Source organism: Saimiri boliviensis, chromosome 15 (assembly GCF_048565385.1).
Source record: "Saimiri boliviensis isolate mSaiBol1 chromosome 15, mSaiBol1.pri, whole genome shotgun sequence".
Classification (NCBI taxonomy): domain Eukaryota; kingdom Metazoa; phylum Chordata; class Mammalia; order Primates; family Cebidae; genus Saimiri; species Saimiri boliviensis.
The window spans coordinates 58,506,732-58,534,566 of NC_133463.1; the positions used below are offsets into that span (position 1 = coordinate 58,506,732).

At 37.5% G+C, this 27,835-nt stretch overlaps 1 long non-coding RNA gene and 1 pseudogene across 1 annotated transcript in view; both read left to right on the top strand.

Annotated features, from left to right (window-relative positions):
- LOC141581406 (uncharacterized) overlaps positions 1 to 27,835 on the top strand; it is a 58,264-nt gene that overhangs the window by 27,103 nt on the left and 3,326 nt on the right. The window contains exon 2 of the long non-coding RNA XR_012513991.1: positions 9,557 to 9,670. This is a non-coding gene — a long non-coding RNA (uncharacterized LOC141581406). The remainder of the gene's footprint in view (positions 1 to 9,556; positions 9,671 to 27,835) is intronic.
- Positions 19,810 to 27,628, top strand: LOC101049952 (tRNA methyltransferase 10 homolog B pseudogene; annotated as a pseudogene).

Below are 27,835 nucleotides of genomic sequence, written 5' to 3' on the forward strand. Positions count from 1 at the left end.
CACCACCAGGCCTGCTTTACAAGAGCTCCTGAAAGAGGCTCTACACATAGGAAAAACCAGTACCAGCCACTCCAGAAACATACAAAATGGTAAATAGCATCTACACAATCAAGAATCTGCATCAACTAACGAATGAAACAGCCAGCTAGTATCAAAATGGAGGTATCAAATTCACACATAACAATATTATCCCTAAATGTAAATGGACTAAATGCCCCAATCAAAAGACACAGACTAGCAAATTGGATAAAAAGCCAAAATCCATCAGTGTGCTGTATCCAGGAAACCCATCTTACATGCAAGGATACACAAAGGCTCAAAATAAAGGGATGGAGGAAGATCTACCAAGCAAATGGAGAGCAAAAAAAAGCAGGAGTTGCAATTCTCATCTCTGATAAAATAGACTTTAAAGCAACAAAGATCAAAAGAGACAAAGAAGGACATTGCATAATGGTAAAAGGATCACTGCAACAAGAAGAGCTAATGATCCTAAATATATACGCACCCAATACAGGAGTGCCTAGATACATAAGGCAAGTTCTTAATGATTTACAAAGAGACTTAGACTCCCACACAATAATAGTGGGAGACTTTAACACCCCATTGTTAATATTAGACAGATCAGTGAGACAGAAAATTAACAAATATATCCAGGACCTGAACTCAGATCTGGAACAAGCAAAACAAATAGACGTTTACAGAACTCTCCACCCCAAATCCACAGAACATACATTTTTCTCAGCACCACATCACACCTACTCTAAAATTGACCACATAATTGGAAATAAATCACTCCTCCGCAAATGCAAAAGAACAAAATCATAACAAACAGTCTTTCAGACCACAGTGCAATCGTGTTAGAACTCAGAATGCAGAAAATAACTCAGAACTGCACAGCCTCATGAAAACTGTATAACTGGCTCTTGAATGTTGACTGGATAAACAATGAAATGAAGGCAGAAATAAAGATGTTCTTCAAAACCAATGAGAATGAAGACAAAATATACCAGAATCTCTGGGACACATTTAAAACAGTCTCTAGAGGAAAATATATAGCAATGAGTGCCCACAAGATAAACAAGGAGAGATCTAAAATCAAAACCCTAGCATCAAAATTGAAAGAGCTAGAGGAGCAAGATCAAAATACTCAAAACCTAGCAGAAGACAAGAAATAACTAAGATCAGAGCAGAACTGAAGGAGATAGAGACACAAAAAACCCTTCAAAAAATCAATAAATGCAGGAGCTGGTTTTTCAAAAAGATCAACAAAATTGACAGAACACTAGCCAGATTAATAAAAAAAAAAAGAGAGAGAGAGAGAATAACCAAATTGATGCAATAAAAAACGATAAAGGGGATATCACCAGAGATTCCACAGAAATTCAAGCCGTCATCAGAGATTATTATAAACAATTCTATGCACATAAACTAGTAAACCTGGAAGAAATGGATAAATTCCTGGACACTTGCCTCCTGCCAAGCCTAAACCAGGAAGAAGTTGAAACCCTAAATAGACCAATAACAAGGTCTGAAGTTGAGGCAGCAATTAAAAGCCTACCACCCCAAAAAAAACCCAGGTTCAGATGGGTTGACAGCTGAATTCTACCAGACATACAAAGAGGAGCTGATACCATTCCTTCTGAAACTATTCCAAATAATCCAAAAAGAGGGAATCCTTCCCAAATCATTTTATGAGACAAACATCATCCTGATACCAAAACCCGGCAGAGACTCAACAAGAAAAGAAAACTTCATGCCAATATCCATGATGAACATAGATGCAAAAATCTTCAATAAAATACTGGCAAGCCGATTGCAACAGCACATCAAAAAGCTTATCCACCATGATCAAGTAGCCTTCATCCCAGGGATGCAAGGTTGGTTCAACATATGCAAGTCTATAAATGTAATTCACCACATAAACAGAACGAAAGGCAAAAACTACATGATTATCTCAATTGATGCAGAGAAGGCCTTTGACAAAATTCAACAGCTCTTTATGCTAAAAACCCACAATAAACTAGATATTGATGGAACGTATCTCAAAATAATAAAAGCTATTTATGACAAACCAACAGCCAATATCATACTGAATGGGCAAAAACTGGAAGCATTCCCTTTCAAATCTGGCACTAGACAAGGATGCTCTCTCTCACCACTCCTATTCAACATAGTACTGGAAGTTCTAGCCAGAGCAATCAGGCAAGAAAAAGAAATAAAGGGTATTCAAATAGGAAAGGAGGAATTCAAATTGTCTCTATTTGCAGACGACATCATTGTAAATCTAGAAGACCCCATCGTCTCAGCCCCAAATCTCCTGAAACTGTTAAGCAACTTCAGCAAAGTCTCAGGATACAAAATCAATGTGCAAAAATCACAAGCATTCCTATACACCAATAACAGACTTAAAGAGAGCCAAATCAAGAATGAACTGCCATTCACAATTGCTACAAAGAGAATAAAATACCGAGGAATACAACTAACAAGGAAAGTAAAGGACCTCTTCAAGGAGAACTACAAGCCATTGCTCAACGAAATAAGAGAGGACACAAACAGATGGAGAAACATTCCATGTTCATGGTTAGGAAGAATCAGTCTTATGAAAATGGCCATACTGCCCAAAGTAATTTACAGATTCAGTGCTATTCCCATCAAGCTACCAATGACCTTCTTCACAGAACTGGAAAAAACCACCTTAAACTTCATATGGAGCCAAAAGAGAGCCCGTATAGCCAAGTCAATCCTAAACAAAAAGAACAAAGCAGGAGGCATCACACTACTGGACTTCAAACTATACTACAAGGCTACAGTAATCAAAACAGCGTGGTTCTGGTACCAAAACAGAGGTATAGACCAATGGAACAGAACAGAGGCCTCGGAGGCAACACAACATATCTACAACCATCTGATCTTTGACAAACCTGACAAAAACAAGCAATGGGGAAAGGATTCCCTGTTTAATAAATGGTGTTGGGAAAACTAGCTAGCCATGTGCAGAAAACAGAAACTGGACCCCTTCCTGACACCTTAAACTAAAATTAACTCCAGATGGATTAAAGACTTAAACATAAGACCTAACACCACAAAAACCCTAGAAGAAAATCTAGGCAAAACCATTCAGGACATAGGCATAGGCAAGGACTTCATTATGAAAACACTAAAAGCATTGGCAACAAAAGCCAAAATAGACAAATGGGACCTAATCAAACTCCACAGCTTCTGCACAGCAAAAGAAACAGTCAGTAGAGTGAATTGGGAACCAACAGAATGGGAAACATTTTTGCAGTCTAACCACCTGACAAAGGGCTGATATCCAGAATTTACAAAGAACTAAAACAGATCTACAAGAAAAAAGCAAGCCCATTCAAAAGTGGGCAAAGGATATGAACCAACACTTTACAAAAGAAGACATACAGGAGGCCAACAAACATAAGAAAAAATGCTCATCATCACTGGTCATTAGAGAAATGCAAATCAAAACTACATTGAGATACCATCTCATGCCAGCTAGAATGGCAATCATTAAAAAATATGGAGACAATAGATGCTGGAGAGGATGTGGAGAAATAGGAACACTTTTGCACTGTTGGTGGGAGTGTAAATTAGTTCAACCATTGTGGAAGACAGTGTGGTGATTCCTTAAGGACCTAGAAATAGAAATTCCATTTGACCCAGCAATCCCATTACTGGGTATATATCCAAAGGATTATAAATCGTTCTACTATAAGGACACATGCACACAAATGTTCACTGCAGCACTGTTTACAATAGCAAAGACCTGGAACCAACCCAAATGCCCATTGATGATAGACTGGAAAGGGAAAATGTGGTACATATACACCATGGAATATTATGCAGCCATCAAAAACAATGAGTTTGTGTCCTTTGTAGGGACATGGATGAACCTGGAAACCATCATTCTCAGCAAACTGACACAAGAGCAGATAATCAAACACTGCATGTTCTCACTCATAGGTGGGTGTTGAACAATGAGAACACATGGACACAGGGAGGGGAGCACTACACACTGGAGTCTGTTGGGGGGAAATGGTGGAGGAATGGGGGTGTGGGGAGGTGGGGAGAGATAGCATGGGGAGAAATGCCAGATATAGTTAAGGGGAGGAAGGCAGCAAATCACACTGCCATGTGTGTACCTGTGCAACAATCTTGCATGTTCTTCACATGTACCCCAAAACCTAAAATGAAATTTAAAAAAATTTATGTAATGCAAAAAAAAAAAAAAAAAAAAAAAGAAAGAAAGAAACGAAGTAGTCCGATGAAGTAGAAAATAAGCAAATTTTGGAGTTAGAATTCATTCACTCATTTTATAAACATTTATTGAAGTTCTAACATATGTTAGATTAGTCATTTTGGACTTCATGGAAAAGGCCTAGGTCTGTGTCTTGACTGTACCATTTTCTTGCTGTGTGGTTTCTGAGCAAGTCAGTAACCTAATGTGGGACTCTCTGTACCTTAATTCCCTCATTGACAAAATGAGAGAGTTGGACCAGGATCACTTCTAAAATGATTCTGTGATGAGCAATAAGAAGAACATATTCTTCTAATTTGCATGAGTAAAATTTAAGGTTGGTTCATTCTAACTTAGAGCAACTTGGGCCCAGAGTGTACAAAATTAATGATTTCATGCTGGGAAGACAGTGTTCAAATAATGGTCCCATTAGACAGCAATCATCTTTCAGAGTAACAAAAATCACACATTTATGACTCGGATGAAATAAAAACTTCAAACTTTGGTTGTTTCTGTGAAAAATCTGTCATCTCTCTGTGCAAAGTGGTTTTGCACAGAGATCACTCAGAGGATTACTATAATAATTGCTGACTTTTTTCCCCCACTGTTTTATACTCATTCTTTTCCCGAGAAATGATGATATTTTATGGGATTTTTACATTTCTTTGTGAGCCATCATTCCTCAATTGTGAAAATAATAAATTTTGAAGGGCAAGAAGCATCATTGGTTCAAGAGAAATTTATCAAGCAAATGAATTTGTGCTGCTGTCTCTTCCCTCTCTGATTAGGGTAAGCATTTCTCTATTCTTTTTCTACTGGAATCTCAGCTGTCTTTTCATTTGGGTTGGTTGGTAATGAATAAGTGACATGTATAAACCGGTAGTTATGAACTTAAGTTTTGATCTCATTTATTCCTTATTGAGAATCCATGATGAAGATACCATTATCCCTTTTCACAGGTAAGGAAATTGAGACTGAGGTATTGGATAACTTTCCCAAGACCGTATAACTAGTGAGTGCCAGAGCTAGGATTGGAACCAGGTCTTGTTTTTCCTTCACTCCTTGTTCTTATTCATCTTACAATGTTCTCTCTCTCTGGGAGATTTAGCTGTCTCCCCAGTGAGCATGTTTGTGGGATTGCCAACATCAATACTGATTTCCAAAACTCATGCTCTCTAGTGGATCTCAGCCACGCTTCTTGCCTTGTTTCAGTGGTGACCACCCTCATGTAAAAATTTGGGTCAACTAAGCCTCTTCTGCCTGCCATGACATAATTTTTCTAATATATGTATTTTTAAGCAGTCAAGCATTATTTGGATAGGGCAAATGTTTCACATTTTATTTTGTTTAGTTTCAGTAGGAAAATTATTTGCAGAAATCTCGAAAAAAAGTATCTTTCTCTAAAGGAGGTGACTATAAGCCAAAGGCATAAAAGCAATTTACCAAGTAGGAAATGATAAAAATTACTGGTAAACTGAGGCTACTCATGACATTTCCCATGGGCATTGAGAGAAGAGGAAGAGTGTGGGCACAGAACACAAAGCAGTGACCTGGAGTGTTTTTATGGCCATATGACTTAACATTCTGGTGGGAGAATTGCAATGGAAACAGAGTAACTGGAGGAGCCACAATTAAAAAAACTCTCCTCCTCACCACCAACCAGACAAAATGGCATTTAAAGAATACCAGCTGATGAAACAAGCTTAAAAGCAAGAAAAGAAAATCATCTTTTGGCGCTTGTAGAGGTAGTTGCTGGGCATGCTTTAGCATTATTTGGCTTATATGTTCAACCAAATACTACTCTTATTTACCCCTATAAATTACTCCTTCTCTCTCCCAACACTGTACATTAGCCTAAAATCCATGAATCATTTTGGAAAGACAACTGTACTGTGGGCCTGTTGTAACTTTCTGAGATGCCCTGCAGGATAAGGCTACCCATAGCAGTTGGAAAGATATTCCACCCTTTCCAAACCTTTCCCATTGTTCATGGATGGCCTCTTCATTTCCCTCCTTGAGTCTGGCATTGTAGCTGATTTTCAGGGATTCTCCACTCTAAGAAAACCAAGACCACTGCTCCTCTTCAGGCATGTGGGGAAAGAGTTTCCTCAACTTAATATTGCAGGTGGCCTGGACACCCAGCTCAGGACCTAGAATCTAGGTAATGCCAATGAATCCACACAGTAATGTATTCGCAGCACCACGAGCCTCCAGTTGAATTGCACTTCAGAGTGAAGAAGTCAGCATCACAGTCTGAGCAGTAGAGGTGACCTGAGAGTTTTCTGTCCTTCCCAAAGTATGCCTTTCACTCTGGCATGGAGGGCTATCAGGAAGATTCCCTTCCTTCTTATTGTTGCCTACCATTGTAGCTGGCCTTGCATAGGCATTTATCTTCACCTCCAGTCCAACTTCTACAGCTTTCCAGTTCCATGCTGCCACAATTTCAAATGTATTGTGGTCAAACTAAGTTCTCTGCTTTCTTTGCTCAACCGGCCTCTCCCTAAATCTCTCCTGTATCTGTTAAAAATGTAATCCTTGACTCTTCCCTCAAATTCCTCTCCTCATTTTTCAATATCAATTCAGTTTAAACAACAGCAACAACAAAACTCTAAAACAACTGCTTCTTCTTCAACAGTTTGGCTGGTCTTAGTTCCCTTTTTCTCTGTTACTGATGTTCTCCCAGCATTTCCATCAGAGATACTGCAATTATGTCCTAGCTGAGACTGCTCCCTCTGGTCTTTTCTTCCTCTGATCTTTTCTGCATATCATAGAGTTATGTGCTTCTCAAGACAATGTTTTCCTTGGATTTCTCCTCTGTTCGGAAACCTGAAGTAGGATCCAGCATCTCTTAAATAGGCTCAAAATGCTTTGCTAATTTTTTAGATGTTATAGAAAATGTCTTAAAATTTACTAAATTTAATTTCTTTAAACACGTCTTTAGAACAGACAATTCTTATTCACCTCACTGACACTGGGTTTATTTTTAATATCATATCACTCCTCACTTAGAAAGTTTACAAATGGACTTTCTGTTTAGCTGAATTCTATTCATTAAAATAAAAAATCTTAGCTTATGTCCCTTTTCATGAAGCTTTCTCTTGACTATTCCAGCCTGAAACTTTGCTGATTTTTTTACTACTTTGAATTTCTGTTGGTCTCTTCTGATTGAATGTTGTCTTGCATTGTCCTTAAATACATTAACGTCACTTAACCTCATATTTCCAATTAGACTGTAAGCCCACCGAGGATCAAAGACTACACTAAGTTCTTCTTCAAATGGACAGAGTGGCTAAAATTTGTGATGTCCTTTCCTTGATTCCCTGATAAAAGACAAATTCTAGTGAATTTGTTTTTAAACAGCCCCTTAAAGTCTATGGAGTCCTTTCATATACATTATCTTTAAACCAGAAAGTCCTACCAGAATTTAATCACTTTATATTCTCAATCAGGAAAATAGCTGTTCACCACTCTGAAGAGTTGGAAGGTCTCCTTGGAAAAGGCTTTAATATCTATTTGAGAAAGTGAATATATGCTGAACAGAATGCCGCAGTAACAAAAAGTTACAAGGAGATCTTTTGTCTTATCCTTTAAGCCTTCTATCAATATAAGGAACTTTTAAGTTGGAGTAGGCTAGCCTTTATGAGGAGCCTAGAGACCTGGCAGAGAAAGAAGCAATTCCTTTCCCTTACTTCGTTCTCCCTCAGATTCAGAACTGGGGAGCTCGTTAGTATTAGAGTGGTCCTAACCAACAATCAGTGACAAGTCTTTAACTAATGTTAACATTAAGGTCAGAGAAAGATGGCATTTAGCAGGAGGAAAAGAGTGAGCATTATACTCTATATTTGAAGCAGCATGTATATCTCTGTTCTCTGGAACCAGCTTTAATTCAATTCTCCATGGAGATGACTAGCTCTGAGAAATAAAAAATCCCAAAGATCTGAAAACTAAGGCTGTAGCATTTTGGAGGATCAGGCCTGCCTGAGGTTCATTATGTTAGTCTGTGAAAAACTCAACAGCCAGCAGTGGGCCGCATAAAGTGGTCAGATTCCCCGTTAAATCTCTGGACACAACCACTGGAGATCACTTTGCCCAGGACCAACACTGCCTGAGTGTACTCAGGAATCATGCCTTATACAGTACATTCTGCTCTCCATCCTGAGGAAGTAGCTGAGTAAAAGAAGTGAAAGTGCTTTGATTCTGGGGGTCTGGCTCTCTTTATTGGCCATCACACTAGGGAATGGGTTCACCCCTCCTCAAGTAATGAAAAGGAAAGGAAAGGAAAGTTTGTCTCAGCTACTGTGCATTGGCCATGGTCAGTCAAGTCAAACCTAGCTTCCAGTAGCTCCTACCGTAGTAAGCACTCCTTTCTCTCTTGGATGCTATTAAGCACAAGAGGTTCCTTGGAATTAAAATGTGGATAGGATTAAGGCTTTGATAAAATGCAGATGGAATTTCTTGGTACTCCTGCTATTCTTGACAAGTGTAAGCTCAAGCATTATATTCTCAAATTTGAGGGACAGTCTATATTCTACATGTATACAGGATGCAAAGATTGTTCCATTTTATGTCAGTCTTCACAATAAACTTTTAAATCAGAAAGGCCAAATATCACTTTTCCCATTTGAAATGTCAGCTCTTTGTAGCTGACAGTTAAGAAATACATATTAATTATATAATCTTTTAAAATATCTAATCTCCTCTTTGACCAGGTGTGGTAGGTAGAATAATGGTCTCAAAAATGCTCGTTTGCTAATCTCTGGAACCTGTAAGTATGTTATTTTACATTGAAAAGGGACTTTACTGATGTGATTAAGTATCTTGCAATGGGGAGATTATCCATGGTTATCTGAGTGGGCCCAATATAATCACAAGGGTCTTTATAAGGCACGCAGAAAGGTCAGAATCAAAGAAGATGTGATCTCAGAAGCAGAGAAAGACAATTAAAGAGATCCGAAGATACCCTGTTGCTAGCTTTGAAAAGAAAAGGGCCACAAGCCAAGGAATACAGATGGTATTGAAAAGCTGAGAGCCAAGGAAATAAATTCTCTTCTAGAGCCCAGGAAAGAGGAAGGCAGGCCTACTGACACCTTTACTTTAGTATTTCTGACCTCCAGAAATGTAAGAGAATACATTTGTGTTGTCTTAAGCCACTAAATTTGTGGCAATTTGTCATAGCAGCAGTAAGGATCTAACATTCCAGGGTAAGAAACACTTAGTGACAAGTCAAGAAAATTTTTTAGTGTTCTCCTAACAGATAGGTTCATTGTGTATTTCTAGTTTCCTGATTTTACCAACCTCTCTTTGCAGACACGTTCAGCTAATGTAGCCAAACTCTGACTGCACGTCTACGTGCAAGTCTTCACATCTCCTACTTGGGTGTGAAAGTGGAACTGTGGGAAGGGCCAGTGCAGATTCTGAAGGGTGAGTAAAAATTTTGTTTGCCTAAAGCTCTTCCAAGCTAAATTCAAAGTCCAATAATACCATACCATTTCACAATTATTAATTAAAAATGAGAATTTGCTTTTGTAAACCCATGAAGAACTCTGCTTAGAAATTTGTACATACTTTTTCACCTCTAGGGGTTCAAGTTCAAAGTTTTCAAGGTTGTCTATTCAGCTGTATTGGAGAGAAATAAGCTTCATGCTTTAAAAATGTTCTTTTGTTACTTCATTTTTTACTAACATTCTATCTTGTTGCTAGTAAGAGTCTAGGAAAATATTCTTATATTCTTCAGGTTGTTTTTCTTACTTGTTTTGCAGTTTTTCAATAGATTGAAACTAAGTTAACCCAGATCTAAGCAATAAACTTTCAGTAACTTGGTGAAATTTCCAGTCTCTAGCATTAAAAAAAAAAAAGTTTATCTGGAGATAAGTAGTCTTGAATTCAGACACAGCTATAATTCCATAACATATTCAGCTATACTAGATAGGAAGCTTGAAATATTATGTGTAGCCACTTACTCCTCATAATTACTAACAATTATTGAGCACTTACTGTGTGCTAGGCACTATACTATATATTTTACACTTATTGGCATGTGTAATTTTCACACAGCTCTGTGATGCAGTGTGGTGGGCTGATTGTGTTAATAGTCCCAATTTTTCACACACTCTTGAAACCACACCCTTTAGTAATTTCTTTTAACATTGGCTGAGGCATGACTATGCGACTTGTTGTGGCAAATGGAACAAAAGCAAACTGAATGCAAGCGGAGGCTTGAAAAAGTTCTTGCACATTTCCCTTCTGTCGCTGGGATCTCTGCCACCCCCAGTGAACAGGCCTGTATCAGCCTCCTGAAGAGACATGAGACATATGTGGAAAGAAGCCAAGATATCCCAAGCAAGATCATCCTAAACTATCAAGCCCCAGCTTCTCTTCTGGGTATCACAGAAGCCTAAGTGAGCCCTGACTGAGATCAGCACAGCCCAGCCCAATCCTAGATTGCAAGGATTAACAAATGATTTGGGGTTTAAACTCTAAGTTGTGAGATAGCTGGTTACTTAGCAATAACCAATATAGCATTAGCTACCTTGTACATGTAGCTAATGCTATTATTTTCAGTTTGTATGTGAGTAAACTGAATTTTAGAAGGATTAAGTTTTTTGCTCAAGGTTTTGCTTCCAGACTGTTTTTGAATCTAAAGCTCATGGGCTTAACCACATGCAATCAAATTACAATTTGATAAACTGTAAAGTGAATTGTTCAACCTAGAAATTGATAGACTAGTTCTTTACACACACACACACACACACACACAATGTATATGCATGTATATGTGTTCATATACATGTGCATACATGATGTTTCCCTTCTTAAAGGGCAGAAATGAGTATAATGAAATAAATAAATGTGGCATCATGGGACATTAGGTGATCATCATTGATTAATTTTACGTGGGTGACACTCTGCATTTTGGATAGGATAATTTTCCTATTATATAGACCTCTTCTTATGCTATAGGATGTTTATAAATCTGATCCTGTATAATGTTACTAATGCCCCATCCAGTCATAATGACAATTAAAAATGCACCCACAGTACTTTTGATGACTCATTTTGGTCCTGTGCATTACAGGAAATTTCTGAACCTTCCTTGATGGGGAATAGGGAAGGGAGAGAAATATTGTCTCCAGTAGAGAACCACTCTTAGAATTTTTAATATATTGGATTTAATACCAAATACATGTGAGGTTTTTATGGGTATATATGCACTAATTTAAAATAATTTTAATTTAACTTTTAAGGTTTAATAAATTATTATTGGGCAAACATCTTTGACATCACCACTCAGGGAAAGAAATAGTACTTTATCAGTTAGCCTAGATACTTCTCCTGTGTCCCCTGTCTCAATTGTAATCCCCTCCATACTCTCAAAGATAGCCACTATTCTTCTGTAATACTCACTTTTTTTTTTTTTTTTTTTTTTTTTTTTTTTTTTTGAGATGGAGTCTGTAGTCTTGCTCTGTCACCCAGGCTGGAGTGCAGTAGTTATCTCAGCTCACTCTAACAGCTACCTCCTGAGTTCAAGTGATTCTTCTGCCTCAGCCTCCAGAGTAGCTGAGATTACAGGCAAATTTTTGTATTTTTATTAGAGACAGTTTCACCATGTTGGCCAGGCTGGTCTTGAACTGACCTCAAGTGATCTGCCTGCCTTGGCCTCTCAAAGTGCTGGGATTACAAGCATGAGTCACCATGCCCAGCCCATAGTTATCGCTTCTTAAATTTGTATTTTATCTTCATCACTCAAATGTACGCCTCTAGTCACTTGATATATTCTGATTATACTTTTAAAATCTTCTATATCAGTCTTTTTCAATCTACAGCTATTCTCTTTATCCATTCTTTTTTAACATGATTTGATCTGTGGAAGAATCTTTGGTGTTTACTTATTTCAGGCTGAGGGCATTACATATATGAGATTCATATAGTTTTGTTTGGGAAAAAAAATCACAGCAATATTTTTTATATAGTCAACCTATGCACAGTTTAGTCAGTCTGTCACAACTATTTCAGAAAAATATTATCATTTTGGCCTAGTTTATATCTTGGGATAATGACCCCTGACTTTAATCAGTTAGCATCAGGGCCAAGAAACACTTATGTAAACAGTGAGATTAAAGATTATTTCCAAAACAACAGGCTTTGATTGGCTTCCAGGGATGCTATTAACAACTCTTAGCCCATACCTATTTGAGAATGATGTCATCACTTTATATCATCTAAAAAGTGATTTATAAATCACTTTTTAGATGATATAAAGTGACAGAAAATAGAGTTTGCTTTCAACCTTTTCTCTGCCCAATTGTTACTTCTTGACTTTTTCCTTCCAAATTAGAAAGCAATCAAAGCCTGGTCATTTTGTGGGATCATGATGCTATAGTTTGGGCTGCTTTTTAATTTTCTTAATTCTCTACTTTAAGTCAGAATGATTTTAGAAGATCAGCTTACAGTATAATAGAGAAGGTAAGTAGCTATTTGTCCTTTTGAAGTTGGCAGGTAAATTGATTGCCTGGAAATCTGAGTGCTATTCAAAATGAATATATTGTGTTCTCTGGTTACAATCACAATACATATTCATTACAGTAATCTTTTAGGAAAAATAACAAAAAAGAAAATACAAAATAAATGCCTTACTGACAGAGTTCATTCTCATTTTTCATGTAAGAGTGTATGTTTAATGATCACTTTCAGGGACAACATGCCACTGCCACTGCCAGAATACTGTCCTGTTAGCACTGTGACAATGCTGTTTCTCATTTTGCACTGCATGCATTTCTCTCTCCTGCTGTGCAGTCCATGTGCTACTACACTCCTGAGGTCACCACTGTAAGGGCTCCCACCATGTTAACTCATCCACAAGATAGCTTTGCCCGTAATTCTTCATGGACTGTTTTCTGTTGCATTCTTCAACAGAAGTATATCTCCCCCAAGACCTTTGAACTACAGTGAGGAGACTTGTGGGACAGGTAGGTTCTCAGGCCACATTGGTCTGGATGGTTAATTAGAAAGCCAAGTAACAACTAAATCTTTTAATCTACAGCCCAGATCAATAAGCTTCCTTCCTAGCTGTCACAGAAGCCCACTCCTTCATCTTAACTTGGGAAAGAGCTGATTGTTAAGGGACTTCATAGACTTTATTCCATCTTTATTTTTCATGTGATCTCTTAGCTTCCTAGGTCTTTGAGGGGAGCACTGAACTGCTCTCAGGGAATAGTATCAGTGTCATATATTAATAATTAATATTTTGTACTTGACACTGCCTGGCACAGTGAAGGGTAAGTGTTAGTAAATGCAATGATTAGTAATCATCATTAGCTGAAGATTCCATGTATCATTCAAATATATATGATCTGTATATAGTTAGAAATGCAAAAACAGATTAAAGAAAATATCTCTGTTCAATTATTTGCATGATATATTGCCCATCCATCTGTAATAGCTTGAATGATCCTAGAAAACAATTGACAAGGCTGGAAAACTGCAATTGTCTGCACACTTTCAACTTTATTCAGAAGACACATATGGCTTTATTGGCTCATTCTCCAATAATATATGGTGCTCAACAAATTTGTGTTATATGTTTAGAATTGATGAACTACTGAGATGTATACTCTTTTAAGAGCCACAAATGCACTTTACTTATCAATCTAGCTCCCAAAACTCCTCAAAGAAGACCTAAAAATAGGTAGCTATTAAATAAATATTTAGTGAATAAATGAACTCATGAGTTTAGTTAAACAATCATGCTCAGGAATATTGCAAGGCACATCTGTTTTCAGTTCTCCTAAGAAAAGTAGGCTCAAAGGCCTATTATATTATCAAGAGTTATTAAATTCATTTTAGGAATTGTTACAAGTTCATGACTGTACTCTGAATGATAATCTGGTAAAACTAGAATGATAATCCCATAGACAAATAAAACATGTTTTAATTCATTCATTTATTGGTATTTTCAACAAATATTTATAAGCACTCACTGTACACCCCTTGCCCCTATGGTTAATATTAAGCAATGGGAATATAACAATGTAAAAGACTGGCATGGTTCCTGCTCTTATGACATCTGTAATCTAAAGGAGAAGACAAGTAAATACCTAATTTCAAGGCTATACAGTCCTTGCTAGAGAAGCACATAGCCTAACCCAGTGGTCTTCAAACTTGGTGAGCATCAAAATCCTTTGGATGGCTTTCTAAAAACACAGATTGAATGGACCCATCCCAAGAGCTTCTGATTCAGTGCATCTGGGATGTGTCACAAGAAGTTGTATTTGAAGTTCTCAGGTGATGCTGATGCTGCTGGTCCAGGGATCACAGTTTGAGAACCATAGACTTAGACTAAAGGAGTGTTAGACTGAGCTAAACTCTGCAATATCATTATTTCAATTATAACTTGAGGCCAATTAAATGAAATATTAATTTGTATAGATATATTTCTTCCTTCCTGATTTTAAAAGATGAGAGCATGATCTTTAGCAACTTTTTGCCACATATATTTTTGCAAACTGTAAAGCAGAAGCTCTTTGAACTCAGAGGCCTTTTGTAAATATTTACACTCCATTTTGAAGGTGCAGTGGCTCATGCCTGTAATGCCAGCACTTTGGGAGACTGAAGTGGGAAAATCCCTTGAGACCAAGAGTTGGAGACCAGCAAAATGGTAAGGCCTCATCTCTAAAAGAAAAAGAAAACCAAAGCAAGAATGCAGTCCCATTCATAACAGCCAAAAGAAAAACAAACAAACAAACAAACAAACAGGAACACTTCTAACCAAGGAGATGAAAGATCTCTACAAGAAGAACTACAAAACACTGCTGAAAGAAATCGGAGATGACACAAATGGAAAAACATTCCATTCCCATGGATTAGAAGGATCAATGTCATTAAAATGGCCATATTGCCCAAAGCAGTCTACAGATTCCATGTTATTCCTATCAAACTACCAATGTCATTTTTCACAGAATTAGAACACTCAGATGGAACCATAACAAAGCCCAAATAGACAAAGCAATCTCAAGCAAAAGGAAGAAAGCTGAAAGCATCACATTTCCTGACTTCGAACTATAACATAAGGCTACAGTAACCAAAAACAGTACTGTATTGGTACAAAAACAGATGCATAGGCCAATGGGACAGAATAGAGAAGCCAGAAATAAAACTGCAAACCTATAGCCAGCTTATCTTTGACAAAGTCAACAAAAACAAGCAATGGGGAAATGATTCCCTATTCAATAAATGCTGGTAGGATAACTAGTCAGCCATATGCAGAAGAATGGAATAAAACCTCAACCTTTCACAGTATACAAAAGTTAACTCAAGATAGATTAACTACTTACATGTAAGATTTCAAACTATAAATTCCTAGAAGAAAACTGAGGAAATTCTGTTCCTCAGTTTTGGCTTTGGCACATAATTGATGGCTATGACCTCAAAAGCAATTGCACCAAAACCAAAAATTGACACATGGGACCTAATTAAATGAAAAAGCTTCTGCACAGCAAAATAAACTGTCAACAAAGAAAATAGGACACCCTGCAGAATGAGAGAAAACATTTGCAAACTATGCATCTGACAAAGGTCTAATATCTAGACTTTATAAGGAACTTAAATCAGCAAGCAAAAAGCAAATAATCCCATTAAAAAGTGGGCAAAGAACATGAACAGACACTTTTCAAAAGAAGACATACAAGTGGCCAAAAAACATGAAAAAATGCTGTAAATCGCTAATCATTAGAGAAATGCAAATTAAAACCACCATGGGAGATCACCTTATACCAGTCAGAATGACTACTATTAAATAGTAAAAAATAAATAGATGCCGAGAAGGCTGCGGAAAAAAGGGAATGCTTATACATTATTGGTGGGAGTGTAAATTAGTTCAGCCACTGTGGAAAGCAGTTTGGATATTTCTCAAAGAATTTGAAACAGAACTACCATTCAATCCAACAATCCTATTATTGGGTATATATCCAAAGGAAAATAAATCATTCTACCAAAGAGACACATTCACTCATTTGTTCATCACAGCACTGTTCACAATAGCAAAGACTTGGAATCACCCTAGGTGTCCATCAATGGTAGATTAGATTTTTTTTTAAAAAAGGTGGTGCATATACATTATAATACTACACAGCCATAAAAATGAATGAAACCATGACCTTTGCAGCAACATAGATGCAGCTGGAGGTCATTATCCTAATCAAATTAGTATAGGAACAGAAAACCTATGATACTGAGTATTCTCACTTATAAGTGGGAGCTAAGCTTTGGGTACACATGAACACAAAAATGAGTAAAATTGATACTGGGGACTCCACAATATGGGAAAAAAGGAGTGGGGCAAGGGCTAAAAAACTAATGTTTGGATACTATGCTCAGTTCCTGGGTGATGGGATCGGTCATACCACAAACCTCAGCACCATGCAACATACCAATTGCGTGTATTAGTATTGCAGTCCAACAGAAAGAAGATATTTCGGTTGTGCTAGAGAGAAATCTGGGGTCAGTAATCACATATCTATGATTAGAGGAGAAGCTTGCCCCATTGCATGATCATGTACTAGAGACATGAGAAGATCATGTCCAAAAAACATGGCAAAAATGGTGCATCAAAGGAAAATGGTCCTGGGTCTGAAGGCTCCCAGCCTTGCCTGTGATTCCCTTAGCCAAAACATGTAGCACGGATGCAGCAGAGCAATCAGACTTACAGGAGCCACACAAGTTGTAAAAATGGGCATTCAGAGATTCTAAGTGATAACTAAGGAACTAATTTATCCCCATCGCCAAGAATCTGATGTAAGACTGAGCCTCTGACAATGCTGGAGGAGGGAAGCAACACAATAGCAGAAAGGGTTTTTTGCTAGGTGAACACAGGGAGCCTTGGGCAATGATTTAAATAGGTTGAATTATAATGAATACGTATTATTTCCTACATGTCTAAGTTTGTGGATGCAGAGTTATACTTTCCTCTATTAGTTAATGAGGCAATTGTAAAATTATTTTAAGAGAAATTATAGAACCAGTAAACCATCACTTGATATACATTTTTCACAAGTTTTTTTTTTTTTTAGGGGGATAGGGAGAAGCCTAATAACTTCATACTTAACATGAGCTCAAAGAATATTTGTTAAATTGAAATGACTGTATTAGGATGTTTCCAAATTCTGCAAGTGTATCCAGACTAAATACAAACTTTAGGACAAGTGACATGATATATTTTAAGACAGTGTAGTGCTTGGGTTGAGGGAACAGGTTTAGGAATCAAGTATGTTATATGATAGATTCAAGTATGTTATATGATAATTATATAACCTTAGACAATTAGCTAAACGTTTGGTGCCAAGTTTGCATTTGAAAAATGAGTATAATAATAATGTTCACATATCAGTGTTGTCACCAAGATCAAATGAATTATGTCTTTGAGTTTTTAAATGCAAGATTTCAAACTTAATGACAATGTGTAGGCTGTAGCCAATTTGCATGGGTGAGTTCATGAATAAGTTCCAAATAGACAAGAATGTACCTTTTTTGGTATATTCTCCTTGTAGGCTTAGCATTCAGAACCTTCCTCAAAAAGGCTAGAATTTGTTGTTATTGTTGTTAAATTGTGATCTGTTTTAAGATTTGATAAACTGAGGTTCTGCAAAATATTCAGTGCATTAACAGTGACAGTTTTAGCATTGGCATAGAAACACTCTCAAGATAGTTAAACATTGGCCGACTAGATTGTCCTTGGACTTCAATGCTGTCTTTATAAATTTTTGTCCTTCATAATTCAGGTTATAAAAATACCATTACCTGAGCTAAAAAATATACAGGGCAACCACCCATATTCCAAGTGTGGTCCACAGAACATTACATATTACATTGGAGAATTAACACAGGGGTGGGTTCCTCCTTGGTCATTTTATTATGCTAAACATCTGTACATTTTGTTTTAGCTTATATTATAGCTGGCTTTCTTGGTTACAGGCACACAGAGTATCTATTCCCCAAACAAGCTGTTTCTTGTAACTCACCATCTCCTTTTTAATTCCTTAATTCCACTGGCAATTTGGAGTGGTCTGCTTACTCACGTTGTGTCTGCAGTTCTGGAGTCTTAGCCCTTGAGTCATGTTATTTTGGAAATCTTTGCCTTCTGCCTTATGTATTAAGAGCAATCAGGCAGCCTCTTAAGACCTTCCTGGAAACATCCCAAAATATCTCAGCTTTTAGTTTTAGTTTGAAGGAATATCAGTCAAGTTATCCCTGAGCTCCTAATTTTGACTGGCCCCCCAGCTGAAGACAGCCTTAGAGATGTCTAGTTTGCAAATCAGCATTCTTCGCAGTGATTTGCGGATTTCCTAAATGTTACACAATCAGTTTGTATTATCAAGGTACTAGAATCACAATTTAGCTTTTTATTCCGAGGAAATTTTTTTCTATGACTGATGTTTAGTACGAGAAATTCCTTCCTTCCTTATTTTGCTGATCAATAAAAGGCTGGGTTCCAAAGGAGGGAAAAAGAAGTATGGGATTAAAGATTCATTAAGTAAAGAAATCTATTTTTTTTTTTTTTTTTTGAGACGGAGTTTCACTCTTGTTACCCAGGCTGGAGTGCAATGGTGCGATCTCGGCTCACCACAACCTCCGCCTCCTGGGCTCAGGAAATTCTCCTGCCTCAGCCTCCTAAGTAGCTGGGATTACAGGCACGCGCCACCACGCCCAGCTAGTTTTTTGTATTTTTAGTAGAGACAGGGTTTCACCATGTTGACCAGGATGGTCTCGATCTCTCCACCTCGTGATTTACCCGCCTCGGCCTCCCAAAGTGCTGGGATTACAGGCTTGAGCCACCGCGCCCGACAGAAATCTATTTTTTTAAAAAAGAAAACGTTAATAGTAATTACAGGATAAAAGAGTGGGTAAAACCCTATAATTGGAGTTTATAGAATATTTGTTAATACATCTATTTAATAAAACCTTTTTAACCTACTATATACAAGATACATTGCTAAGTCACAGAGAAAGTGTGAACAACGAAGTCTCATTTTTTTTTTTTTTGTCCACAAGAAGCTTCTGGTCTAGGTTGAAAGGCAAGAAGATAACCAGGTGACTTCAATACAGAGTACTAAGTGCTATATTAGAGGTAGGTACTTAGTATGATGAGAGCACTAAGATAAAGCACTGGGAACACCACGAGGTTTGGGGTTAGAATAATTTTTCTGGAGGTGTTCCTATCTAAGCTATAATAAGAAAGTGGTAAATAATTTAGCCAGGAAAAGATAATGCATTTTGAGCATTCTAGGCAAAGGAAATAGCCCCGCAAAGACCTTAATTATTCCAACCAAAGATGGGAGGTATTAGAAGTTCTTATTCACAAATTATGTTTATTTTGGTAAATTGTAAAAATAGACACAAATTCTTCCCATTTTTTTGCATCCAGGCATAAAGAGGTGAGGTGTATTTTTCTACCTCTTGAGCCTGGGGTGGCCATGTGACTTGCTTTGGTCAAAGAGACATAAGCAAATGCGAAAAGTGCTTGTGCATTGGAGCCTGGCCTCTTGCTGAGCTAAAGACCTGAGACCACCATGTTTTATGAGCATGAGCTAGCCTGCAGGGGCAAAAAGAGATCACATGGAGGAAAACTGACACATCTAGGCTGGCAATCTGACAACTGCCAGGTAGGTAGGAGAAGCTGTCTGTGGGAGGCAAAATTGGCTTCACTACCCAGCAAAGATGCCCATATCCTAATCCTCAGGGCCTGTGAACATGTTATTTTACATGGCAAAGGGACTTTGAAGATGTGACTAAATTAAGGATTTTAAGATGGGTGGATTATCCTGGATCATCTTGGTGAGTTTATTATAATCACAAGGGAGACAGGAGACAGTCAGAGAACATGGAGTAATAGAAACCAGGGAGTCATGGAATCCAGGGTAGAAATCATAGAGAGATTTGAAAATGTTATATGGCTGGCTTTCAAGATGGAGGGAGGAGTCATGAAATAAAGAATGTAGGTGACCTCTAAATCTGAGAAGGCAAGGAAATAGATTCCCCTCTAAAGCCACGAGAAGGAACACAGATCTGTGGATATCTTACTTTGAGTCCAGTCAGACTTCTGATCTTTAGAACTATAAGAAAATAAATGTGTGCCATCCTAAGCCACTAAGTTTGTGGTTATATGTTATAGTAGCAATAGAAAACTAATATGCCATACTAGATCATCCAGCACCGGCCACAGTCCCATGGCAGAGTCCAGAGGGACCAGTCAGGCTGGCACAGATTAGCAGAGCTGTCCCGACCACCCTCAGGAAATACAAACTATAACAAACAGTTGTTGTTTTAAGTTACTACATTTCAGGGTGATTTCTTATACAAGAACCCCTAGACAATACACTGATCTATAATTTCAAAATTAAAAATAAAGAAAAAGAGTATTTATATTAAGTTACTTAAAAACAGTCATTTTCTAACTCTCCTATGGACTTTTATGTTGGTTCTTTACATCTTCTGAGATTCCATATGAGGATTTCATTCATTCTTGCATCCAGTACAAACCAGTCATCTGTTGTCTGTATAGCAATGAACTAGACCCTGCAGAAGAAGTTGGGAACTTGTTTCTGCTTTCAAAGAGCAATTCTTCTCCTAGAAGTCTCATGAGTTCTCCTAGAAGTCTCTAAACTTCAGTATCTGCATCTTCAAAAATGGGATAATAATAGTACTTGGGTTAGAGTATTGCTTTGAGACTTAGATGCGAAAATGCTTATAAAGCACTCAGCTTTACATGACATTCAGTAAGTATTCCATAAATGCCAGCCGAATTGATAAGAGATGAGGGAAAACCAGATGGCAAATTAAAAGTAGGGAAGGCAATAATATGTGAAGTAACAATAATTTCTATTTATTATTTATGATGCTCTGGAAACTTATGTTTATGTTTAGTAACAGTGACAACAGCTCTGCAAGGTCGATTTCGTTATTTCTACTTTACAAATGCCAAAATGGAGATTTCAAAGGTTAAGTATCTTATTAGGTTAGTGCAAAAGTAATTGCAGTTTTGCCATTACTTTCCATGGCAAAAACCACAATTACTTTTGCATCAACCTAATATTTGACACCACACAAGTAGCCAGTAGCACTAGGTATCTAACTTTTTTTTTTGAGACAGAGTCTCACTCTATCACCAGGTACCAGGCTGGAGTGCAGTGGCGCGATCTCGGCTCACTGTAACCTCCGCCTCCTGGGTTCAAGCAATTCTCCTGCCTCAGCCTCCAGAGTAGCTGGAACTACAGGTGAGTGCTACCACGCCCAGCTAAGTTTTTGTATTTTTTAGTAGAGACAGGGTTTCACCATGTTGGCCGGGATAGTCTCGATCTCTTGACCTCATGATCCACCTGCCTCGGCTTCCCAAAGTGCTGGGATTACAGGCGTGAGCCACCGGGCCAGGCATTTTTTTTATTTTTTATTTTTATTTTTTTTGGGCACAGTCTTGCTCTGTCACCAGGCTGGAGTGCAGTGGTGTGATCTCAGCTCACTGCAACCTTCGCACCCCCGGATTCAAGCAATTCTCCTGCCTCAGCCTCCCAAGTAGCTGGAACTACAGGTGTGCGCTACCACGCCCAACTTTTTTTTTTTTTTTTTTTTTGTATTTTTAATGGAGACGTAGTTCCACCATTTTGGCTAAGATGGTCTCAATATCTTGACCTCCCAAAGTGTTGGGATTACAGGCATGAGCCACCGCACCCTGCCAGGGTGGAAAGGCGTATCTGACTCTGTCAGCCATGCTTTTACAGCTTCCCATTGCCTGTAGAATAAGTTCAAAATTCTAACATTGTCTCTAAGGCTTTTCACCATCTAAATGTCCTACTCCATATTGCTTCCCTGTGCTCTGGCTATACTGACTTCTACCAGCATTGTGAACACAACATGCTCTTGCCTATTTCAGGACTCTTCACACTGATCCCTCTCCTGGAATGCATACTCTCTCTCTTTCTTTCTTCCTTTCCTTTCCTTTTTCTCTTTCCCTTTCCCTTTTGTTTCCTTTCATTTCCTTTTGTTTCTCATTCCCGTTGTGCAGGCTGGAGTGCAAGGGGATGATCTCAGCTCACTGCAACTGCAGCCTCCACCTTCTGATTCAAGCAATTCTCCTTCCTCAGCCTCCCAAGTAGCTGGGATTACAGGTGTGTGCCACCATGCCCAGGTAATTTTTGTATTTTTAGAAGAGATGATGTTTCACCATGTTGGCCAAGCTGGTCTCGAACTCCTGACCTCAGGTGATCCACCCTCCTTGGCCTCTCAAAGTGCTAGGATTACAGGTGTTAAGCCACTGCACCAGCCTGCGTACTCTTTCTTACCTCTTGGACCAGCTGACTCTTGTACATCCTTCCCACCTCAGGTTCCATATTATTTTCTACCCTGATGCTTAGATTCCTTGGCTATGTCTTTTCTTCAATCTTTTTTTCTTTTCTTTCTTATTCTTTACCTTTGAAATTCCTTGTCCTATTGCCAGTCTTTTCCTGTATAGAAACCTCTGGTGACTGTTTGAGCCAATAGTTTATCTTTTCTAGACACTGTCTCCCGTACAAAGGAATGATCTCTCCAAACCCTGTCTCTATTTCTAAATTCCATTACCATCCCCCACCTTCGTGTTCTCATCCTGCCCATTGATCCAGAGTTAAGCATCTAATTTAGGTGATCATTTTGTTTTATTCTACCAAGAAATTGGAGTTTTGAACAAAGATATGTAGCACCTAAAAGAGGCGGAACTGAATTGTGTTCATAGTTCTCTAAAGCAAAGTCTCACCAGCTCTTACCTCTCGGTCCACAGTCAACCCTGGTTCCTAATTCTCCCCAAGCTTGGTTGTTCACCTCATCTTTGGATTTCTAATTGTCTTCGGTATCCTTACAATACAGTTCTCTTTATCCTTAAGCTAGCCAGTTCTGGTTTCTCTTACTGCCAGGCTGTGAGCTCTGTAAATATAATTTGAGAATTCCTTCTCATTATCCACCTGTTAAAAATCTGTTTAACACACGGATATTTTGGAAGAATAATGGGAAAGACACTCATTAATCTCTAGCTTTATCTTTTTAAAATTTTGATGTTTGGTAGACTCTTTCAAAAAAGCTTCCATATTGATAATTATTTCATAAAACAAGTCAACATAAGCTTAGAGCCTCCATGTTTATGAACATTGCTTATCTTGCATTCCACTCAGCTTAGATGAACTCATCTCTTTGGAATGCCACGAGAGGACATTCTGTCCTTTGTTAAGGGATTTGACCAAATACAATTATACTATTATGCCTATGTCTGTTGAAAAATTCCAAAGAAGTTTAGAACGAATCATATGGGGTTTTGGCTTGAATCAGATGAAATCAATTTGAAATGAAATAGCTAAGGTAGTTTGAGCAGTGAACTAAATGTCACAACTATGAAAAGTATGGATTTTACTAAAAACTTTTTTTCTTCCTTGGATGTCACATATATTGTGCATTTAGTGGTGTTCTTATTAGTGTGAATGAAGCTATTGGTACTGTAAAACATAACTTCTGTTACATTATATCTAGCTCATTTGAGTTATACTAGTATACTACATCAATTTCTGATCTATTGTCTTGTATTTTTATTGATATATCACAGTTGTACACATTTTTGGGGTGCCTGTGATATTTTGATACATATATACAGTGTATAACAATCAAACCAGGGTGATTGTAATATCCATCACCTCAAATATTTATCTTTTCTTTGTGTTGAGAACATTACAATTCTTCTAGCTTTTTTGCTATATATGATATCTAAAATATATCTTATATACATATATCTATTTATAAGATATATATAGAAATATATAGTAATTACAATTATAGTTAACAATAACTTATTATAGTTAATAATTTATTATTATTGTTCATTTGTGTATTATTGAATACCAGAATCTATTTCTTCTCTCTAATGGTATTTTTATGCCCATTAACCAACTTTTCTTCATTCCTCTATTTTTTAACTATCCATATTATGCATGTTTCTCACTCAGTTTGGGTTCTATGGTCAATAATTCTATAATACTGTCACCAGAATTATTAATTTTCTGCTGTGTTTTTCTTTTTCCATATTACTGCAATAAATCCTCAAGACTGAATTCAAGAATTCTCTTCCTTGTTTGAACATACAGGCTACTGAACAATGCAGAAGTAAAACTGTATAACCACCAACTAAAACTACTACAAACAGTATTTTCAAATCCCGTGGAGCTTTCAATGTTACTTTGCAATTTTTTTCACTAAATGCGGGTTAAGAGCCTCAGCCTTTCTCTCTTATTAGACTATTTTGCCTCAGCTTTCATAGACAACATAGAGGCTACGAGATACTACAAATTTCCCTTCCCTAGGTTGTAAAAGTTTCACAGTAGTATCCATCCGTCCTTTTTGTATAAGGGAAAATGAGTCAATATTTATCAGCTGTGTGCTTTATGTCTCCAGCCTAACCTGAACTCCTGAACCACACTCATTCTTTTTATTACCCATTAAATATTTCTGCTCGATATCCAATACGCTTTTCAAACTTCATTAATCTTCCTTACCAAAATCTGCTATCTTATCATTTTCCCCATGCCAGGTAATGGCAACTCTCATGCTTTTGGCTCTTTAGGCTACAAGCTTTGGAGCCATCCTTGCCAGCAAAGCCATTATCATTTCTTGTTTGGATTATTTCAATAACCTCCTAATTTAGCCTCTTTCCCCCAGCAAGATTGTCTACCTGCAATCTATTCTCAACACATTATCTGGAGTTATTCTGCTAAAAATGTAAATCAGATTACATCTTCTGCTGCAAACTATCTATTGTGTTCTCATTTCATGCCAAGAAAAAGCCAAAGTATTTGCAGCGGCCTATAAAGCTCCATACAAACAGGTCACTCTTTGGCCTTATGGCCCACTGTTCTCCTCACTCATCCATCTCTTACTATGGTGGCCTTGTTTGGCCTTGGGCCTTTGCATTTGTTGTTCCCTCTGCCTGGAACAGTCTTTTCCATATTTGCCTGACTTTTTCTTTACTTATTTTGGAATGTTCTCTTCTCATTGAGGCATTCTAATCATTTTATTTAAAATTGCTTGATGCTCTAGACCATTTTCTATTTCCCTGTTATGTCTTAATCTTCTCCACAGTGCTTACTACCATCTAACATTCTGTATATTCATTTTGTTTGCCTCCTCCCACTAGAATGCAAGATCCATAAAAATGGGCTTTTAGAAATTGTACTAGTATACTTTCCAGTGGTTATGACATTGATGGAATATAGTAGAACTTCAGTAAAGAATTTTAAAATGAATGAGTGTTTTTTTCCTTGCTAAAGAACTTTGTTTATACACTGAATCCAACTTTACTGCCCTCTGATTCATCAGTTATTCTAAAAATTTCCTGTGTGTTTCCTCTCTTTCATCTGAATATAATCTTTAGGCTGTAACTGTAATTAAAAATCACTTATCTCTTTAAATATACTTTCCCTGTGGTTTCCAGTTTGGGCTAATTTTCTATGAAAATTACAATAAAGAAACACAAGATGGAAAGATAGGAGGCTGAAAGACAAAATGAGATTTTAAAAAATATCTGGAGATTGGAAAGAGGATGGGCAGAAGATGAAGTATGAGACAGAACAGAGGCAGCTATAGCTCAGATTATATGGAAGGCAGCTTTGAGGTAGGGGCGTGTGTGTGTGTCAGGGGACACTGTCAGCTCATCTTCCTGGTGGTGCCTAGAGAATATTTGAACCCCCAACTGACAAGGAGTAAAAGCAGTAATGAGAAGTAAAGCTAAAAAGAGGAGAGTTCTTTGTTCTTTGGATTTTTTACATATGTGTATGTATTGTATCAGTCTGTTCACCCATTTCCTCTCCCCATTGTTATACACAGAACTGTTTACTGGTGAGCTAAAGAGCATGTTGAGATTACAATGCTTTCTTTATACACCCAGTATTATAGCTGTGTAACATATGTCACTTAAAAAAATCATAAGTGAAAAAATCAAATATATTTGCTAACACTTAAAATCATGCCACATTTTAGACTATTTCATCTTTAGTTTTTGACTTTCATGTACAGTTGTTTTTGTTAGATTTTATAATTAAATTTCTGCTAGAGAGAAAAAAACACATTTTTTTTTTACTTGCATTAACTTTCAATTTCACAGCAAGTCTAAGAAAAATACAACTGGAAAAATTAAAACAACTGTAAACAAAAGTATCCATTAATATATATAAATATTAGTTAAGTAAATTATAGTATAGTATATTAGTTAGTAAATTATAGTATAGTATAGTAAATTATACTATAATATCATGCAAACTTTAAAAGAAAATAAAGTGGCTGTGTGTATCCTCATGTGGAAAAATACTGGAGATACATTTTCAACTGAAAAAAAGCAAAGTGCATGATGGGATCAGTGGACTAGAAACATGGACTGAGAATTAGAAGGAAGTGCTTAGAACACAGTCACCTGTGCTGCAGGGGCAAGAAGGTATCATAGAGGACACAGGTGAACATGAAATCTCTGAGAGCTTCCAGCTTCTGCAGATTGATGCAGAATGCAAATACCAGGAGGGAGAGACTTTGACCACAGGTGTGCAGGATGGTGCTCATTCTCAAGCAATTTGATTTTCTGGATATCATAAGAATAATGTCCAGAGAAAACAGACACTGGGAAATGATAGTTGCAGTAAAGAGCAAAAGAAAGCAAGAATAAGAAAGAAGAAAAGCCAATTGTGCAGAAAATCCAAGAATCTGCCCCAGCACAGCCTCTTTAAGCAAAGAGATTATTTTGGAAGACAAACACTCAGGACAAAGGCTGTACATCAATTTGAGTATGATCCACCACATGTCAAAGAAGAAACTGAGTGGACTGGCTGGACTATATGAAGGTTGTATGATTCAAACAAAATCTAATAGGTCATTTTGGATCTGGCTCACTGGATCCATAGTAAACAGTGCCCTGTGTGAAGAGTGTTTTAAGATGAATTTTCTAGCGACTTGCTGGACATAATGGAACAAGACTTCTTTTAGTTTATTTCCTCTGGAAACCCTTGTGTTCCTGACTTCTGACTCAGAACACGCTCTTGAAGATGTTTATGTAAACAAAGTTTGTATCTTTGGTGGCCTTGTGGATGAAAGCATTCAGAAGAAGGTGACATTTTAAAAGGCCCGGGAATACTCTTTCAAGACAGCCCACTTGTCTGTTGTTTTCAAGAATGCATGATCAGATACCAGAGGGGGAATAATCATTCAGGGATGTTGGCTATCAATCAAGTATTTAATATTCTGTTCACTTATTCTGAAACTCTTAAGTGGCCTGAAAGATTGAAGAAGGGAATTTCTTCCAGAAAAGGTTATATTCTTCAGAACATAGTGGGATGATGGGCCTAAGATTGCAGCTGCAGGAGCAAAGTACTGGAGTCCCTGACCAAAGAACAGGGCAGAAGGTGGCAGTGACACACACTTGCCTTTACTTGACATCTTCTTGGATCTTTACAGTAAGCTACTAATGACAGGGATGACATTTTGTACTCTTTTGTATCTCCCCTACTTCCTGGCTCACAGGAAGTGCATATATATATTATACAG